The sequence below is a fragment of the Hyla sarda genome, chromosome 3 (genome assembly GCF_029499605.1).
Source record: "Hyla sarda isolate aHylSar1 chromosome 3, aHylSar1.hap1, whole genome shotgun sequence".
Taxonomy (NCBI): Eukaryota; Metazoa; Chordata; class Amphibia; order Anura; family Hylidae; genus Hyla; species Hyla sarda.
The window spans coordinates 442,845,314-442,861,060 of record NC_079191.1 but is presented as its reverse complement, the minus strand read 5'-3'; positions in this window follow the sequence as shown (position 1 = coordinate 442,861,060).

Sequence of the window (15,747 nt, the reverse complement as noted above, 5' to 3'; positions counted from 1 at the left end):
TGCCTTCTCCCCTCCCCCAGCACTCCTGCCAGTTTCTCCATCTCATTTCACAGTAGACTATCACACAATCAGTGAGGTTGCAGCACCTGCTGTATTCATTGCCTGTATGTTTCTCTGCCTGTACCATTGTTTGGTACAAGGCAACATGCTCTAACCACACCTCATTCTCTCTTAATGTCCAAATGAAGATATAAATATGCATATGACAGGGAGATGGTTAAGTTAGGTGGTGGGGGCTGGTCAGATTGATGACATGACTCAGGGAGCAGGGTTAAAGCTCAGAGATGAGATTCAGCCTCCTGAGACAGATGAGGATGATGTGTCTTCTTGGAAGAGAGAGAGAGAGTAGTTAGGAGCTGCTGAGATTACTCTGACAATGAGAGGACTACACAACTTCCTGCCAGGGGTTAATCACACAACAAATGCTGAAGCCAGTACAATTTGTGATAACACTATATTAGTAAGTTATATGACTCAAGATGATAATCTTATTTAACCTCTTAAGGACCCAGGGTGTATGGATACGCCCTCACACCCTGGGCCTTAAGGACCCAGGGTGTATCCATACGCCCTGGCGTTTTCCGGTCTCTGCCGCGCGCCGGGCAGAGATCGGAACCGGATGCCTGCTGAAATGCTTCAGCAGGCATCCAGGGCAAACGCTGAGGGGGGCCATGTAGGAAATAGCCCTTGCGATCTGCGGCGATACCGGGCTGATGGGGTCTCTGGGACCCGACCGCCCGGTAATTTCGCATGATCCCAGACAGCCAGGACCATGCTAAAGTATAGGAGTGAGGTGGCAAGCCGGCCACCTCCTCCTATCCCCTGCGATCTGTCGGTTAGTTAACCGACCAATTGAAGGGGGGGGGGGGCGGTTACTTCCTCCCGCCCTGCCCGGCCCCTTGAAGTCCGGAGAGGACGGGAGGAAAACCGGAGGACGCAGCGGGGGACGGGGGAGTGCTGGGGACCGGCCACGATACTTACCTCGTCCCTGAAGACCCGGATCCCGGCGGCGGAGACGGCAGCGGCGGCGACAGGTGAGTTGATCTTCAGCCGCGGTCGGGCCCTTTACAGCAATGCACGTCGCCGTAAAGCGACATGCATTGCGGTAATGGGACCCTGTAAACTACAACTCCCAGCATGCCCAGACAGCCCTTGGCGTCTGGGCATGCTGGGAGTTGCAGTTTTGAAACATCTGGAGGTCCACAGTTTGGAGACCACTGTGCCCTTCCAGATGTTGCAAAACTACACATCCTCAGCATGCCCTTACTGTCCAGGCATGCTGGGAGTTGTAGTTCTGTAACATCTGGCCCTTCAGTGAAATTTGGGGGGAAACACACATTTTAGTGAAATTTTATTTTATTTTTTTACATATGCAAAAGTCGTGAAACACATGTGGGGTATTAAGGCTCACTTTATTCCTTGTTACGTTCCTCAAGGGGTCTTGTTTCCAAAATGGTATGGCATGTGTTTTTTTTTTTGCTGTTCTGGCACCATAGGGGCTTCCTAAATGCAACATGCCCCCCAAAAACCATTTCAGAAAAACGTACTCTCCAAAATCCCCTTGTTGCTCCTTCGGTTCTGAGCCCTCTACTGCGCCCACCGAACACTTTACATAGACATATGAGGTATGTGCTTACTCGAGAGAAATTGGGCTACAAATAGAAGTATACATTTCTCCTTTTACCCCTTGTAAAAATTCAAAAATTGGGTCTATAAGAACATGCGAGTGTAAAAAATGAAGATTGTGAACTTTCTCCTTCACTTTCCTGCTATTCCTGTGAAACACCTAAAGGGTTAAAAGGCTGACCGAATATCATTTTGAATACTTTTGGGAGTGCAGTTTTTATAATGGGGTCATTTGTGGGGTATTTCTAAGATGAAGACCCTTCAAATCCACTTCAAACCTGAACTGGCCCCTGAAAAATAGTGAGTTTGGAAATTTTGTGAAAAATTGGAAAATTGCTGCTGAACTTTGAAGCCCTCTGGTGTCTTCCAAAAGTAAAAACATGTCAATTTTATGATGCAAACATAAAGTAGACATATTGCATATGTGAAAAAAAAATATTTTGAATATCCATTTTCCTTACAAGCAGAGAGCTTCAAAGTTAGAAAAATGCAAAATTTTCAAATTTTTCATAAAATTTTCAAATTTTTTAACCAAGAAAGGATGCATGTTATAATTTTTTTTTACCACTATGCTAAGTAGAATATGTCACGAAAAAACTATCTCGGAATCAGATTGATAACTAAAAGCATTCCAGAGTTATTCATGTTTAAAGTGACAGTGGTCAGATGTTCAAAAAATGGCCGGGTCCTAAGGTGTAAAATGGCTGGGTCCTTAAGAGGTTAAATACAATTTTCTAAAACTGGAATACCCATTTAAAAGGGTACTCTGCCCCTAGACATCTTATCCCCTATCCTTTGTCTTATTGCGGGGGTGCCGCTGCTAGGGACCCCCGCGATCTCGGCTGCAGCATCAGACATCCGATGCACAGAGTGAACTTCCCTCTGTGCCAGATGATTGGCGATGCAGGACGGAGGCTCGTGACGTCACGGCCATGCCCCTTCAATACAAGTCTATGGGAGGGGGCGTGATAGCCATCACACCCCCTCCCATAGACTTGTATTGAAGGGGTGTGGCTGTGATTTTATGAGCAGGGGTGCAGCCATGACGTCACAAGCCTCCAATGCTGAACCCAATGCTCTAAATGAACGCCGGTTGCAGCAGGGTGATCGTGGTTGCAGCAGGGTGATCGTGGGGGTCCCCAGTGGCAGGACCCTCGCAAGCAGACATCTAATCCCCTATTCTTTGCATAGGGGATAAGATGTCTAGGAACGGAGTACCCCTTTAAGATTCAGTCAAGAAATCCACAAGCTAAAGGGACTATATTGTCACTTTCATTCCCTGATTATCAAAACCTACACTGCAGAGCTGTTTACCTTTGGGTTTACCAAGGCTTGATAGATCCTTAAAGGGGTACTCCGGCCCCAAGACATCTTATCCCCTATCCAAAGGATAGGGGATAAGATGTCTGATCGCGGGGGTCCAGCAACTGGGGACCCCCGCAATCTAGTATGCAGCACCCACCTGTAAGTACTGCTGAAGGTCTCAGTGTTATGCCTCCCGACCACAGGGATTGAGTATCGTGACGTCATGACTCCACCCCCGTGTGATGTCACGCCCTGCCCCCTTAATGCAAGTCTATGGGAGGGGGCATGAGCTGTTTACCTTTGGGTTTACCAAGGCTTGATAGATCATTAAAGGGGTACTCCGGCCCCAAGACATCTTATCCCCTATCGCAATCTAGCATGCAGCAACCACCTGTCAGCACTGCTGGATTCTCTCAGTGTTATGCTTCCCGACCACTGGGACGGAGTATTGTGACTTCATGACTCCGCCCCCGTGTGATGCCACGTCCCGCCCCCTCAATGCAAGTCTATGGGAGGGGGCGTGACGGCCGTCACGCCCCCTCCCATAGACTTGCATTGAGGGGGCGGGGCAGGACGTCACACGGGGGTGGAGTCGTGACGTCACAATACTCCGTCCCCGTGGTTGGGAGGCATAACACTGAGAGCTTCAGCAGTGCTGACAGGTGGGTGCTGCATGCTAGATTGTGGGGGACCCCCGCGATCAGACATCTCATCCCCTATGCTTTGGATAGGGGATAAGATGTCTTGGGGCCGGAGTACCCCTTTAATCGGGGTTTGGGGCACTGCAGCTCTTCTAGTTCTCAGTACATGCTGGGTGGTCTGTGAGAGATCTGGCCGTCCTTGGTTTTCACGTTTGATGTTACCCTACTGCCAAATACTGGGGCTGATTTATCTTCATCTACACCCTTTATAGAGTTCAGCTCTGATTCATTGCATGGGCAGACTGTACACTGCTATTTCCATTAACCCTTCCAGCCGAACAGAACATTTGCTAGTTCTGCCATATTCCTGGCTCCAGCAGGTGGTTGGATCTCCACGCTCGGACCACCTGCTGCATGAGTATTCCCAGTGCGGGTCTACGCTGAGCGCTTCATGCTTGTATATTTTCCTGGATATTGAGTAACAACATTCTCTCTCCATCTGATCCTTATTAACATAAAATCATATTTTGATAGAGGAACCCGGCACAGCTGTGTTTTCATACTTTCTCACGTTGGAGTATGCGGAGGGCAGATAAGCTGCGGATGAGATGAGCCACTGCAGATTGTCGCGTGTTTGTATCATTGCTACCATTAGTGTTTATTTATATTGTTTTCAGTGCACGGGAAAAGCAATGGGGGGGGGGGGGGGGTACATGGATTGTTGTAATAAATGAGACCAAACCAAATCATGTGAAATAAGATCTTATAAGACGAAGAAATGGCCTGTTCTCTGTGATTTAAAGGGGTATTCTGTTAACAGAAAATAGTTTTTAAAGGGGTTATCCAGGAAAAAACTTTGATATATATATATATATATATATATATATATATATATATATATATATATATATATCTCAATCAACTGGCTCCAGAAAGTTAAACAGATTTGTAAATTACTTCTATTAAAAAATCTTAAAATCCTTTCAGTACTTATGAGCTTCTGAAGTTGAGTTGTTCTTTTCTGTCTAAGTGCTCTTTGATGACACCTGTCTCGGGAACCACCCAGTTTAGAAGCAAATCCCCATAGCAAACCTCTTCTACTCTGTGCAGTTCCCGAGACAAGCAGAGATGTCAGCAGAGAGCACTGTTGCCAGACAGAAAAGAACAACTCAACTTCAGCAGCTGATAATTATTCAAAGGATTAAGATTTTTTAATAGAAGTAATTCACAAATCTGTTTATGTTTCTGGAGCCAGTTGATACAAAAAACATTTTTTTTTTTCCTGGAATACCCCTTTAAATAAGACATATTACCGGCTTTAGCATGATTCACCCCTGACAGGAAGTTGTGTAGTCCTCCTATTATCCTCTGCTGTCACAGGAGGTGTGGCTTGATCATCTCTCTTAGCTAAGGACCCCCCCCCCCCCCGCCATGTTATTACTCTGACCAGCCACCACAACCTACATCACCATCTCTCTCTCATATTCCCATTTGTATCTTCTTTGGGACTTTTAGGGGATAATGAAGTGTGGTTACAGCATACTGCCTTGTGCTGAACAATGTCACAAGCAAAGGAACAAACAGGGAATGAACACATCAGATGCCGCAACCTGTGCGATAGTCTGCTGTGAAATTAGATGCTCGGGGAACTATTAGGAGTATGGGAGGGTAATAGGAAGGATTACCACCCTCCCCCTGAAAAAATGGATTTTTGGTGGTTTTAGAACTGACAGGTACAGACAGGTAAGCAATGCTATATGCTTCTGCAGGTTTTAAAGGGGTACTCCGGTGGAAAACTTTTTTTTAAATCAAGTGATGCCAGAAAGTTAAACAGATATGTAAATTACTATAAAAAGAAGAAAGGTACCATAAGCCTTTAGACTAATACCATAAAATGGTACATGATGTGTAAATTTAATAGAACTGTGCTTCAATTTTGATAATGAGAAATTTTATTTCTAAAATATATTTGTAAAATTAAATAACATTAATAACAATCTCCTTACACAGGGCCCTTGTGGGGAGGTCATATAAATAAATAATAAACAGAATAATAAAACAAATGATATTAATAAACCGCTGTATAATGTGATCTTCCGCTAATCCGACATTTGTTGCACCGGCATAATTCGCTTCTTGTGCTATATTAATTGTAGTCCATATCAGTGGATAATATAAAGGTCAGGTTATGGTAAAGGACACCATTTATAGTTATGGGACACCATTTATAGTTCTGGGACATCATTTATAGTCATGGGACACCATTTATAGTTATGGGACACCATTTATAGTCATGGGACACCATTTATAGTTATGGGACACCATTTATAGTTATGGGACACTTTTTATAGTTATGGGACACCATTTATAGTTATGGGACACCATTTATAGTTATGGGACACCATTTATAGTTATGGGACACCATTTATAGTTATGGGACACCATTTATAGTTCTGGGACACCATTTATAGTTATGGGACACAATTTATAGTTATGGGACACTTTTTATAGTTATGGGACACCATTTATAGTTCTGGGACACCATTTATAGTTATGGGACACCATTTATAGTTATGGGACACCATTTATAGTTATGAGACACCATTTATAGTTATGGGACACCATTTACAGTTATGGGACACCATTTATAGTTATGGGACACCATTTATAGTTATGGGACACCATTTATAGTTCTGGGACACCATTTATAGTTATGGGACACCATTTATAGTTATGGGACACCATTTATAGTTATGGGACACCATTTATAGTTATGGGACACCATTTATAGTTATGAGACACCATTTATAGTTATGGGACACCATTTATAGTTATGAGACACCATTTATAGTTATGGGACACCATTTATAGTTATGGGACACCATTTATAGTCATGGGACACCATTTATAGTTCTGGGACACCATTTATAGTTATGAGACACCATTTATAGTTCTGGGACACCATTTATAGTTATGGGACACCATTTATAGTTATGGGACACCATTTTTAATTATGAGACACCATTTATAGTTATGGGACACCATTTATAGTTTTGGGACACCATTTATAGTCATGGTACACCATTTAAAGTTCTGGGACACCATTTATAGTTATGGGACACCATTTATAGTTATGGGACACCATTTATAGTTATGAGACACCATTTATAGTTATGGGACACCATTTATAGTTATGGGACACCATTTATAGTCATGGGACACCATTTATAGTTATGGGACACCATTTATAGTTATGGGACACTTTTTATAGTTATGGGACACCATTTATAGTTATGGGACACCATTTATAGTTCTGGGACACCATTTATAGTTATGGGACACCATTTATAGTTCGGGGACACCATTTATAGTTATGAGACACCATTTATAGTTATGAGACACCATTTATAGTTATGGGACACCATTTATAGTTATGGGACACCATTTATAGTTCGGGGACACCATTAATAGTTATGAGACACCATTTATAGTTCTGGGACACCATTTATAGTTATGAGACACCATTTATAGTTATGGGACACCATTTATAGTTATGGGACACCATTTTTAGTTATGGGACACCATTTATAGTTCTGGGACACCATTTATAATTATGGGACACCATTTATAGTTCTGGGACACCATTTATAGTTCTGGGACACCATTTATAGTTATGAGACACCATTTATAGTTATGGGACACCATTTATAGTTATGGGACACCATTTATAGTTATGGGACACCATTTATAATTCTGGGACACCATTTATAGTTATGGGACACCATTTATAGTTATGAGACACCATTTATAGTTATGGGACACCATTTATAGTTCTGGGACACCATTTATAGTTATGGGACACCATTTATAGTTATGGGACACTTTTTATAGTTCAGGGACACCATTTATAGTTCTGGGACACCATTTATAGTTCTGGGACACCATTTATAGTTATGGGACACCATTTATAGTTATGGGACACTTTTTATAGTTCTGGGACACCATTTATAGTTCTGGGACACCATTTATAGTTCTGGGACACCATTTATAGTTATGGGACACCATTTATAGTTATGAGACACCATTTATAGTTATGGGACACCATTCACAGTTATGGGACACCATTTATAGTTATGGGACACCATTTATAGTTATGGGACACCATTTATAGTTCTGGGACACCATTTATAGTTATAGGACACCATTTATAGTTATGAGACACCATTTATAGTTATGGGACACTCTTTATAGTTCTGGGACACCATTTATAGTTATGGGACACCATTTATAGTTATGGGACACCCTTTATAGTTATGGGACACCATTTATAGTTATGAGACACCATTTATAGTTATGGGACACCATTTATAGTTATGAGACACCATTTATAGTTCTGGGACACCATTTATAGTTATGGGACACCATTTATAGTCATGGGACACCATTTATAGTTCTGGGACACCATTTATAGTTATGAGACATCATTTATAGTTCTGGGACACCATTTATAGTTATGGGACACCATTTATAGTTATGGGACACCATTTATAGTTATGAGACACCATTTATAGTTATGGGACACCATTTATAGTTATGGGACACCATTTATAGTTATGGGACACCATTTATAATTCTGGGACACCATTTATAGTTATGGGACACCATTTATAGTTATGAGACACCATTTATAGTTATGGGACACCATTTATAGTTCTGGGACACCATTTATAGTTATGGGACACCATTTATAGTTATGGGACACTTTTTATAGTTCTGGGACACCATTTATAGTTCTGGGACACCATTTATAGTTCTGGGACACCATTTATAGTTATGGGACACTTTTTATAGTTCTGGGACACCATTTATAGTTCTGGGACACCATTTATAGTTCTGGGACACCATTTATAGTTATGGGACACCATTTATAGTTATGAGACACCATTTATAGTTATGGGACACCATTCACAGTTATGGGACACCATTTATAGTTATGGGACACCATTTATAGTTATGGGACACCATTTATAGTTCTGGGACACCATTTATAGTTATGGGACACCATTTATAGTTATGAGACACCATTTATAGTTATGGGACACTTTTTATAGTTCTGGGACACCATTTATAGTTATGGGACACCATTTATAGTTATGGGACACCCTTTATAGTTATGGGACACCATTTATAGTTATGAGACACCATTTATAGTTATGGGACACCATTTATAGTTATGAGACACCATTTATAGTTCTGGGACACCATTTATAGTTATGGGACACCATTTATAGTCATGGGACACCATTTATAGTTCTGGGACACCATTTATAGTTATGAGACATCATTTATAGTTCTGGAACACCATTTATAGTTATGGGACACCATTTATAGTTATGGGACACCATTTATAGTTATGAGACACCATTTATAGTTATGGGACACCATTTATAGTTATGGGACACCATTTATAGTTATGGGTCACCATTTATAGTTATGGGACACCATTTATAGTTCTGGGACACCATTTATAGTTATGAGACACCATTTATAGTTCTGGGACACCATTTATAGTTATGGGACACCATTTATAGTTATGAGACACCATTTATAGTTATGGGACACCATTTATAGTTATGGGACACCATTTATAGTCATGGGACACCATTTATAGTTATGGGACACCATTTATAGTTATGGGACACTTTTTATAGTTATGGGACACCATTTATAGTTATGGGACACCATTTATAGTTATGGGACACCATTTATAGTTATGAGACACCATTTATAGTTATGAGACACCATTTATAGTTATGGGACACCATTTATAGTTATGGGACACCATTTATAGTTCGGGGACACCATTTATAGTTATGAGACATCATTTATAGTTCTGGGACACCATTTATAGTTATGGGACACCATTTATAGTTATGGGACACCATTTATAGTTATGAGACACCATTTATAGTTATGGGACACCATTTATAGTTATGGGACACCATTTATAGTTATGGGACACCATTTATAATTCTGGGACACCATTTATAGTTATGGGACACCATTTATAGTTATGAGACACCATTTATAGTTATGGGACACCATTTATAGTTCTGGGACACCATTTATAGTTATGGGACACCATTTATAGTTATGGGACACTTTTTATAGTTCTGGGACACCATTTATAGTTCTGGGACACCATTTATAGTTCTGGGACACCATTTATAGTTATGGGACACTTTTTATAGTTCTGGGACACCATTTATAGTTCTGGGACACCATTTATAGTTCTGGGACACCATTTATAGTTATGGGACACCATTTATGGTTATGAGACACCATTTATAGTTATGGGACACCATTCACAGTTATGGGACACCATTTATAGTTATGGGACACCATTTATAGTTATGGGACACCATTTATAGTTCTGGGACACCATTTATAGTTATGGGACACCATTTATAGTTATGAGACACCATTTATAGTTATGGGACACTTTTTATAGTTCTGGGACACCATTTATAGTTATGGGACACCATTTATAGTTATGGGACACCCTTAATAGTTATGGGACACCATTTATAGTTATGAGACACCATTTATAGTTATGGGACACCATTTATAGTTATGAGACACCATTTATAGTTCTGGGACACCATTTATAGTTATGGGACACCATTTATAGTCATGGGACACCATTTATAGTTCTGGGACACCATTTATAGTTATGAGACATCATTTATAGTTCTGGAACACTATTTATAGTTATGGGACACCATTTATAGTTATGGGACACCATTTATAGTTATGAGACACCATTTATAGTTATGGGACACCATTTATAGTTATGGGTCACCATTTATAGTTATGGGACACCATTTATAGTTCTGGGACACCATTTATAGTTATGAGACACCATTTATAGTTCTGGGACACCATTTATAGTTATGGGACACCATTTATAGTTATGAGACACCATTTATAGTTATGAGACACCATTTATAGTTATGGGACACCATTTATAGTTATGGGACACCATTTATAGTCATGGGACACCATTTATAGTTATGGGACACCATTTATAGTTATGGGTCACCATTTATAGTTATGGGACACCATTTATAGTTATGGGACACCATTTATAGTTATGAGACACCATTTATAGTTATGGGACACCATTTATAGTTATGGGACACCATTTATAGTCATGGGACACCATTTATAGTTATGGGACACCATTTATAGTTATGGGACACTTTTTATAGTTATGGGACACCATTTATAGTTATGGGACACCATTTATAGTTATGGGACACCATTTATAGTTATGAGACACCATTTATAGTTATGAGACACCATTTATAGTTATGGGACACCATTTATAGTTATGGGACACCATTTATAGTTCGGGGACACCATTTATAGTTATGAGACACCATTTATAGTTCTGGGACACCATTTATAATTATGAGACACCATTTATAGTTATGGGACACCATTTATAGTTATGGGACACCATTTTTAGTTATGGGACACCATTTATAGTTCTGGGACACCATTTATAATTATGTGACACCATTTATAGTTCTGGAACACCATTTATAGTTCTGGGACACCATTTATAGTTATGAGACACCATTTATAGTTCTGGGACACCATTTATAGTTATGGGACACCATTTATAGTTATGGGACACCATTTATAGTTATGAGACACCATTTATAGTTATGGGACACCATTTATAGTTATGGGACACCATGTATAGTCATGGGACACCATTTATAGTTATGGGACACCATTTATAGTTATGAGACACCATTTATAGTTCTGGGACACCATTTATAGTTATGGGACACCATTTATAGTTATGGGACACCATTTATAGTTATGAGACACCATTTATAGTTATGGGACACCATTTATAGTTATTGGACACCATGTATAGTCATGGGACACCATTTATAGTTATGGGACACCATTTATAGTTATGGGACACCATTTATAGTTCGGGGACACCATTTATAGTTATGAGACACCATTTATTGTTCTGGGACACCATTTATAGTTATGAGACACCATTTATAGTTATGGGACACCATTTATAGTTCTGGGACACCATTTTTAGTTATGGGACACCATTTATAGTTCTGCGACACCATTTATAATTATGGGACACCATTTATAGTTCTGGGACACCATTTATAGTTCTGGGACACCATTTATAGTTATGAGACACCATTTATAGTTATGGGACACCATTTATAGTTCTGGGACACCATTTATAGTTATGGGACACCATTTATAGTTATGAGACACCATTTATAGTTATGGGACACCATTTATAGTTCTGGGACACCATTTATAGTTATGGGACACTTTTTATAGTTCTGGGACACCATTTATAGTTCTGGGACACCATTTATAGTTCTGGGACACCATTTATAGAAATGAGACACCATTTATAGTTATGGGACACCATTTATAGTTCTGGGACACCATTTATAGTTCTGGGACACCATTTATAGTTATGGGACACCATTTATAGTTATGGGACACCATTTATAGTTATGGGACACCATTTATAGTTATGAGACACCATTTATAGTTATGAGACACCATTTATAGTTATGGGACACCATTTATAGTTCTGGGACACGTTTTATAGTTATGGGATACCATTTATAGTTATGAAACACCATTTATAGTTATGGGACACCATTTATAGTTATGGGACACCATTTATAGTTCTGGGACACCATTTTTAGTTATGGGACACCATTTATAGTTCTGGGACACCATTTATAGTTTTGGGACACCATTTATAGTTCTGGGACACCATTTTTAGTTATGGGACACCATTTATAGTTATGGGACACCATTTATAGTTATGAGACACCATTTATAGTTCGGGGACACCATTTATAGTTCTGGGACATCATTTATAGTTCTGGGACACCATTTATAGTTATGTGACACCATTTTTAGTTATGGGACACCATTTTTAGTTATGGGACACCATTTATAGTTATGAGACACCATTTCTATTTATGGGACACCATTTATAGTTATGGGACACCATTTATAGTTACCAGCTCCTGCAGATGGAAATAGTGTGTAAAGCCATATGGCTGGACGTACCGGAGGCAGATGGTATACACCGTGGAGGCTGCGTTACAGTGCTGGCGTGCGCTGCAGCGACTGGCCCGGTTGCCACAGGCCTATGGGAAGTCGCTTGTCTCAGAGATAGATTGACCTGCTTCGATGACGGAAAACAGCCTCGTGGAGAGCCCCTCGGCGCCTGATGTCAGTCAGGAAATTTAAATTTGGCAAGATGGAATACTGGATTTGCAGGGTTTGCAGCACTTAGAGGCATAACACCCAAATATTGCTGTCCTTTACAATGATGAAGCTGCGGTTGTTGGACTGCGGTAATCATGCGGTAATTTTTCTCCTCTAGACGCGTTTCAGGGTACTTTATAAAACGACCCTTTCCTCAGTAGAGAGACCGTGACCCCGCGTTATATCATGGGAGCCGGCCAAGGACGTAAATATACGTCCTTGGTCGTTAAGGGGTTAAAGGGGTACTCCGTTTGACAGCTTTTGGAAGTAAATGTTCCGAACGCTGTTTTTGCGCTGCGGGGGGTCGGCCACGCCCCTCGTGATATCACGGCCTTGCCCCCTCAATGCAAGGCTATGGGAGGGGGCGTGACGGCTGTCACGCCCCCTCCCATAGACTTGCATTGAGGGGGCGAGGCCGTGATGTCACGAGGGGCGTGACAACCGCCGCAGCTTGAAAATAGCATTCGCAATATTTACTTCCGAACGCTGGCCAGTGGAGTACCCCTTTAAGAGAATGACTTGGCAGGCGTTAATACTGTTACTCTGCTATAGAGGATGGAGATTTGGGGAGCAATTACTTCATGTAACGTAACAACATTCCTGAGGAAACTCACTATAAAGTCAACCCCTCTGAACAGAGAAATCCTATGCACTCATTGTATGCTATGGTTGGGAATATTTTAGGTGCTGGCGCAAGTTTTATATTGGAGGTATTGTACAGGTTTTTAGTATTGAGGGCATCTAGCACTATTTTGGGAGGTCTCTGGCGGCACATGTCATATCGGACTCCGGAATCACCCCATTGACGTGGGCAGTTTCATTGGCATTATACATGGGGACCAGGGACTGGTGCTATTTAGGGGGAAATTTAGGGGTCTCTATTCGATGTTGTTATTATATAATAAACACACATGATGTAGGAATACCGTGAACCCCCTATGATTAGAGTCCCTCATTGAGTAGCACATTGGACCTCCATTGACCTTAAAAATGACAGCAATTTATCTTGCCATAACATCAACTAGATCATGAAATTATTCTGCAGGAATATCGGCCTATGCCTACAGGATCAATTATCGCAGTATTTAATGCACATGCTCTTAACAGCCTGTTGCAACACCCCAGAGATGTCTATAGAATTCAGATCTGGAGACTGTGAAGGTCTGGAAAGCAAGAAAAACTTGAAGCTATCCCATGACTATAGGACTTGTGAATGATACATTGTCCTGCTGACATTCAAGCACCATTACACATTTTCTCCACCTCCCCCACGCATCAACATGGTACAATAGAGATTTGCATCCATTTGACCAGGTGATGTTCCTCCACAGATATCTGGATCCATCTGACCAGGTCATGTTTCTCCACAGATATCTGGATCCATCTGACCAGGCCATGTTTCTCCACAGATATCTGGATCCATCTGACCAGGCCATATTTCTCCACAGAGATCTGGATCCATCTGACCAGGCCATGTTCCTCCATAGAGATCTGGATCCATCTGACCAGGTCATGTTTCTCTATAGAGATCTGGATCCATCTGACCAGGCCATGTTTCTCTATAGAGATCTGGATGCATCTGACCAGGTCATGTTCCTCCATAGAGATCTGGATCCATCTGACCAGGCCATGTTCCTCCATAGAGATCTGGATCCATCTGACCTGGTCATGTTTCTCTATACAGATTTGGATCCATCTGACCAGGCCATGTTCCTCCATAAAGATCTGGATCCATCTGACCAGGCCATGTTTCTCTATAGAGATCTGGATCCATCTGACCAGACCATGTTTCTCTATAGAGATCTGGATGCATCTGACCAGGTCATGTTCCTCCATAGAGATCTGGATCCATCTGACCAGGCCATGTTTCTCTATAGAGATCTGGATCCATCTAACCAGGTCATGTTTCTCTATAGAGATCTGGATCCATCTGACCAGGCCATGTTTCTCTATAGAGATCTGGATCCATCTGACCAGGTCATGTTTCTCTATAGAGATCTGGATCCATCTGACCAGGACATGTTTCTCCACAGAGATCTGGATCCATCTGACCAGGCCATGTTTCTCTATAGAGATCTGGATCCATCTGACCAGGACATCTGACCAGGCCATGTTTCTCTATAGAGATCTGGATCCATCTGACCAGGCCATGTTTCTCTATAGAGATCTGGATCCATCTGACCAGGTCATGTTTCTCTATAGAGATCTGGATCCATCTGACCAGTTCATGTTTCTCCACAGGGATCTGGATTCATCTGACCAGGTCATGTTTCTCTATAGAGATCTGGATCCATCTGACCAGGCCATGTTTCTCTATAGAGATCTGGATCCATCTGACCAGGCCATGTTTCTCTATAGAGATCTGGATCCATCTGACCAGGCCATGTTTCTCTATAGAGATCTGGATCCATCTGACCAGGTCATGTTTCTCTATAGAGATCTGGATCCATCTGACCAGGCCATGTTTCTCCACAGAGATCTGGATCCATCTGACCAGGCCATGTTTGTCAACAGAGATCTGGATCCATCTGACCAGGCCATGTTTCTCTATAGAGATCTGGATCCATCTGACCAGGCCATGTTTCTCTATAGAGATCTGGATCCATCTGACCAGGTCATGTTTCTCTATAGGGATCTGTATCCATCAGACCAGACCATGTTTCTCTATAGATATCTGGATCCATCTGACCAGGCCATGTTTCTCTATAGAGATCTGGATCCATCTGACCAGGCCATGTTTGTCCACAGAGATCTGAATCCATCTGACCAGGTCATGTTTCTCTATAGAGATCTGGATCCATCAGACCAGGCCATGTTTCTCTATAGAGAT